Source organism: Micropterus salmoides, unplaced genomic scaffold (assembly GCF_014851395.1).
Source record: "Micropterus salmoides isolate LMB-PRFRI ecotype aquatic unplaced genomic scaffold, ASM1485139v1 Ms_hic_scaffold_10, whole genome shotgun sequence".
Lineage (NCBI taxonomy): Eukaryota > Metazoa > Chordata > Actinopteri > Centrarchiformes > Centrarchidae > Micropterus > Micropterus salmoides.
Genome location: NW_024040041.1, coordinates 19149071 through 19155811, shown reverse-complemented (window position 1 = coordinate 19155811; position 6741 = coordinate 19149071). Strand labels below are relative to the sequence as shown.

Below are 6741 nucleotides of genomic sequence, written 5' to 3'. Positions count from 1 at the left end.
CAGCCTCCTTTCAGTTAGCTATATATTAATGTCTACCTGCATGACCTGTTTTAAGCAAGAGACTTTACTGGTTTCATTATTTACTGTTCAGAGAGGCTTGTTACATTTCATTTGAATGGCTATTTCTTAACTACCTTGCTTTGCTTTTTGAAGTAGCCAATATCCATTTTACTCCTCTCCAGAAAATGATGGGAGTGGCTATATTATTATGTTACAGACACTTTGACAGGGCTAATGTCAGGATCAGATCACATCAAATTAAAACTATCTGGTTACACAACTTCCCTTTCAACACATAGGCACACATAGGCTACATGATCCAGCAAGCATTTGCTGTTCAGAAATATTACTGAGATATATTATTAAGAGAGAAACTATGTGTCACCTTCTATGACATTTATTTATTATTAAAAGGTCCACACACTTTATTTGTCCATTGACACACGAGGGTCTGTCAGTTGTCTCCACAGTGTATGTGTGCAGTGTACATTAGCACATATGCTCGTTTCATTCACTCAAGCTGAGAAAACTATCGAATACTTCCTAACGCCAGTGAAAAACTACCCGTCAGCAGCTGGCAGACTATTTCAGTGTCAGCCTGTCCCAACAAGGTACAGTAAGGTGATAGCCCTCAGGAACTGTGTCACCTCCAATGTTTACTTTTAGCCACATGTCACAGAACACTGAAACCTCTTGCGCACACTGCTCTAATATTTGTGTTTGTTTGACCTACACTTTCACGCAGGGATGTTGAAAAGAACTTGTAAAAAACAAAACAAACCCCCCCCCCCCCCTCGAACAATTGAACCCAGGCCAGATTTCTCCCTGTGGTGATGTCACTTAGCCACGTGCTGAAGGCGTAGACTCCCAACAAGAAAAATATTCAACAAACAGATCTCTCTGTACCGTCGAGGCCGTCGCACGTGCCTCTTCAAAACCACAGCCGCCCTCGGTATCCTCTGGACAAGGGACACTTAAGTTGTCCACTTGTGGAGCCGTGCTTATGTATTTTGCACAGTTTACTTTCTGATAGCAGTCTGCGGCTCATGCCTGTCTCCTGCTCGTTCTCCTCATGCTCCTACTTTAGGAGTTATTGCACGTAACACACACTGTACCATCTGCAAGGCATTACAGAAAATTGTAGGAATAGAAAAATTATTTCACGCGTGTCCCGCAGGGGCCAGATGTGGCTCCTCAGTTGTAGCCACAACTGAGTTTTACGTGTTCAGGAGAAATTAAGAAGGGGTAAGAAGTAAATGTTACCCTGTTGTATTTTATCCCACATGTACGAGTATGGTGTTCTGTATCTGTTTCTTCCCCTTGTTTGCTCACTTGCTCTCTACTTAAATAAACACAAACCTCTGTGTACAAACCACAACGCCAGCACTGAGGTTATACAGGTAACACTGAGGGTGAGTTATTTATCTTAGTCATTCAGCTTGTGTGTGTTGGATGTTGTGGAGGATCAGGGTCTACAGCTCAGGTACTCAAGGACTCATCTCAAGACTGGCGACTGGTTGCTTGTTGTAGTTTTACTAAGTTTTACAGCCAACAAAAATACAGTGTTGCGATGCCAACTTGCATAAAGGAGTAATGAATGTGTTAACTTGGAGTAAGTTTAGCATATTAACAATTTTAAGCAGTATAATCAGACATCCATTTGTAAAATAGGTGAAACGCACACTACTCAGTTAAAGTTTGACTGAGTTTTAAAGGTTTCAAAAACTTACATTTCAACTTAATAATAAGTGGGTCAATGTGTAAAATAAAAGTTTCATAGAATTTAATCTTTACCTCATCAGTGCAGGCATAATTTCTTTTAAAATCTAAGACAAAGTTTGATTCAAAACATGGTTGTCTAGCCTCCTTTTCCCATTTTTGCAAAGCCTTCTCCGCACTTCTAGAATATATTCATATTTGTTATTTGTTCATTTAATTTAATAATTTTGCCTAAATATTTATCATTTATCTGTACTTTCTGTGTGATTATAGAATATAAACTCCCGCTCAAGCTGTTAAAACCCCCAAATTCACACAATACAAGGATGTACAAGGGTATCCTCAGTGACATCAGGCCTGTTGGCATCGTGATTTAATACACCTGAAATCCATCATAAATAACGGATTCCTGAGATTGTACCTACATTTATTACAATATTGAACTTAGAATATTTGAGATTTTTAAATGAAAGAATAGGATTTTCTCCTGACCCATTTAGCAGCATAGCAACATATAACTCAGCAAAAAAAAAAAGTTCTTTAAATTTTCGCAGATGTCCTCTCTGCTCAACAAACACTGTAGTCTATTGTGAAACAATTTTTGAAGAAAGAAATTGCGTAGAGAATGGTTCCATTCATCATGTGCATTGAATTGACAGCACTAATCGACAATCCAACATAACAGAATGTACATTGTTACACCCCTACTCATCAAGTCTCGACCACTCTGTTCTGCACTGAAATGACCACAGCAGGAAAGCCTTATTGTAGTCTGCTCCACATGTTTGTATGTTACAGCACAGGCGCTCGGTCAGTGGTGTAAATCACAGTCTAGTGGCTGTAACAGCATTACTGCATGTGCCGTCAGCACACTGGGCTCCTAATCACCCTGGCTCAGTAAAAGATGGTGAGGCGGTATACACCCCACTCCATAACACTGCCCAGGGGAACCAGTAAAACACTGGTTTGCTGCTGAGAGAACCGCAGCCTGCTAACGGTTTAAAGCTAGGGGCACTTAGCGACAGGGAGTACTACTTCTTGTCAGTTTTCATCGAAATACCCTTTCCACACTACCACCTCTTAACTTGTACTCTTACATTATCACTTGTTCTTTCTTTTAATTCACTCATGCAAAAGTGTGTGTAAGTGTGTGTATGGGTGTGCAAACTCACGCTAAAGGATTTCATCAACCAGCAGACTTTCATCACATTCTCTTTCCCCACCCTAGTTAGGCCCTAATCTCTTGTGTTTTTGGCTGCTTCACGTTCTCTCACTTCATCATTTCTGACTTCATGAGTCATTTTCTTGCCTCCATGATATATGGCGACTTTTATACTGTGGCTCAACGTTATTTCAAGTTCAGCTTTGCCTATCTTTTATGGATCTTGTATGCATCGCCGTAGATCTTACGTGACACATGATTTATTGTTTGGAATTATACTATTTGTGAAGCGTGTTTACTATTGTAAGATAATGGAAGATCAAAGATGCTTAGTGGGAGTGTGATTGTCAAATGGAAATTATTGTGAAGATCAGTTCACATGTTATCTCCACACAGGGACAGAAACACTTGCGAATGACAAAAATAATTGATGGCTTTGGTTTTATCTTCCTGTCCACACAGGGACAAAGAGCTTATCAGACAGGCTAAACTTATTCTAAACAGACAAAACTGTCTATGTCCCACCTCCTAAAGGTTTTTTTCTCTTATTTTTGTATCACGTTGAAGGATTTTCACTCAACATTGACAGTTTGTTCTTGCTTTGATTTTAGGATAGGTTTGTTTTGGATGTACAACATTAGTTCATTTCCTCCTTTTTTTTGTTCCTAATAATTTTGCTGTAAACATCAATTGTATGTTTAGTCTTCTCACTGTATTGTGCAGTATACGGCAAATACAGTACTGTGAAAAAGTTTGTGCTGTAACGCAAAAATAGACATGTTAAAAGATCACATTGATCAATTAACAAAAGGCAAGTGCTCAGAAAAAAAATCTCAATCAAATGAATATTTGGTGCGACCACCCTTTGCCTTCAAATTAACATCACTTCTTCCAAGCTGACGCCCAGTCATGGAACGATGCAGACCGCCATGAAGACACAACTATATTCATAGCACACAGTCATACCCTTCACGGTCACATCTGCAGCTCTGTGCAGACACATGAGCATGTGTCTTTGGTTTGAGGTGTATTGTGTTTTGTTGTTCGCAACATGCCTGTGGGTTTCTACTTTTTGAATTGTAGGCGCGAGTTAAGCGGACAACACACGAGGAAAGAGTCTCTGCAGGAGAGCTGGGAAGAGAGTCCGAGAGAATTAGAGCATATCTAGGAAAACAGCCCACCCCGAAAATGAGATTTTACCTTTTCACTTTCTCCCCACATTGTCAGTTGAAATAACAAACATGCCTTCTTTTGAGAAATTGAAGTTGTTGTTTTTTTACAGCTTCAAAAACAGAATAAAATGTCCATCAAATGTCTGAAAACAGCCTGTGCAGCACATTTTGTAACCAGACAAGGCCACTTTTTACCTAAAATATTTGTCACAATGTGTGCTGCTGTGCGATGCGAAATATATATTTTTGCCTATTCAGCTCAATTTAGAAATATGATTTGAGATGAAATATGACATTTTTTGCTTTTTCCTGGAACCCTAAACATTATCCAGATTTGGAAAGAACAAGGCTGAGTTGAAAGATTTGGTGGTTCCTTAACTTAATTACAGAAGGGGCATAAGAATGTACAGTGTTATATTGACCACACAGCACAAATAGCGAGCACAAACACACAGGAAGAGGGTGGGAGCGATTTCAGGAATCATGCGTTGCTTTCCCATTAGGACAGTCTTGGAATGATGGTCCTGGGTTATTTTCTGATGGAGTCCTAACCCAGCTCATTATTCTCCTAGCCTCTCTCTGTCCTTTAAAGGCTGAGGTTAGAGTGTGTTCTTTGTTACTGTTTAACATATCTGCATAATACGCATTGGCATCTGTGTTCATGTGTGTTTTGTGCAGATGCATGCCATCCCCCTCTTTACACAATAACATGTCTTCCCGTCACACATAAATGCGCTCTGACGGCGGTATGTGTGGGCTGCTGTAAGACTGAATTAGGGCCCTTCTTCAAGCCTTAGTAGATGCTATGGGAACCTGGACGTGACAGAGAATTATGGCCAATAGAGAGGGGAATAATAAGTGTACTCAAAGCAGAAGTTGCCACTGTTTCTGTGAGAACAAACGCATAATGCCATAATCAAATGCACTGGATCAGATAAAAGTGAAATGTTGACTCTTCCCACCTGTCCACTCTTGCCAGCTTTACCCATTCTAACTCAGTTTGTTCCTCATAAAGCTGTCTTCTGTAGAGGAACCTTTTCGTATATAACGCTATTAAAACAAATGCACATTTTATTACCATGTTTACGTACTGTAGTTCATCTTTGGTTAATTGGACCCTAAGTGTCTCACATCCCCCCTCTGCGGGAGGGCCCAAACTGAACTTCAGTTAAAGGCTGAAGAGGGGTAGCGGTGCTCACCAAAATATAATTTTGCCCTTTCTCACCATTTGTCAGCCAGAGGTACTGTTACACAGGCTGTGTTAATGAACCTTGCTTTGGGTAACACAGACAGGATGTCAAAATTTGAAACATTACTGGCTCCTGTTTGTCGTCTTGTTTATTGTCTTGTTTTTGTGCTTTTTATTATAATTATGATTTGAGTATTTTCTTTTTCATATTCCTGTGGCCCTGTCATGACATTCGGGGCCTTATTGGAGCAAGCTGAGAGCTTTATGTGAGCGAGTTATGTCCGTCAACAACATGAAAAGGCCCTCAACACAAAGACCTCAAGAAAGTTTGTTTCACGCAGAGGAGGGCGAGACAGCGAACACACAGAGAGACCTACAGAGGTCAGACCATAGTTCACTTTGAGGTTTACTAGTCTGTTGACTCTGCGCACACTGGCACTTCTCATTAAGGAGAGAGACGGCGACAGACAGCACAGCTGGACCATGCATGCCTCAGAGCTGAGCAAGCCATTAGTGCACATTTTATTGTTGAAAGGATGAAGAATCCATCATGAAAACAATCCTGGGTTTACCAACTAATATAATAGAGCTGATTGACAACATCTTTCCCTTAGCAACTGTGTGATTTGTCTTTTTCAGAGCCATTTAGCCTTCAAAGCCTTTTAAACTAGACACATGTGGGTGCTGTGTCAGCTGGGGGATCCTGCATTTGTGGACAGAGCAGTTATGGCTGGTTTATCAGTTCACTCTTGAGGAAAAAGTGAGGGATTTCTGCTTATCAACAGGGCTCTGATAAGAGTGATAGAAGGGGAGAGAGTGCAGAGAGGCCTAAAGGAGTAGGGGTGAGATCCAAGGGGAAGAGTTTGGCTTAAGGGGGAGTGTGGATGACCTGCTATCCCCCATTTACTCAGGGGTCATACAGAACTGGCATTTTCCCATGATCGTCATTAACCGAGGTGAGACACAGTGAAATTTCTCTTGGCTCTTTTTGTTTTTTCTTTCTTGTTTCTTGTTATTCTCCCATTCTGTGTTTTTTTTTTTTTTCTTTTCAGTTTTGTTTCTTTTTCAAAATTTTACAGTGATGTTAAAAGAAGTTTGAGCTTCCCTGTGCAGAATGATGTATGTGCAGAACACTAGAAGGCTTATTCACATTCATCTGCTGAAGTAGTCTGTGCTCACCTTGATAAGACTTTAACACTTGCACGCATCACTGATTTTTTTGAATGGTCCAGTGTGCAACTTACAAAAGTGGGATTGGAAATATAGTGCACAAACACTAAGGGCGGACTTTTTGGTGAAGGAGGAGACTTCTTGCTTGCAGCTGTTTAACTTTTGACATTAACAATATTTGCATATTCATAGATCCTGGATTTGTTAATGAGGGAGAGTGTCTAGATGAAATTTTATCTAAGTAAGTAATCTTTTTTTGTGGAAAAACCCTGTCAGACACAAATTCCAAAGCAATTTTTAAATTCTGCAGGGGATGTTTTAAAAATAGT

At 40.2% G+C, this 6741-nt stretch overlaps 1 protein-coding gene across 1 annotated transcript in view; it reads left to right on the top strand.

The window, feature by feature from the left end:
- Positions 1 to 6741, top strand: part of coro7 (coronin 7) — a 112888-nt gene that overhangs the window by 81348 nt on the left and 24799 nt on the right.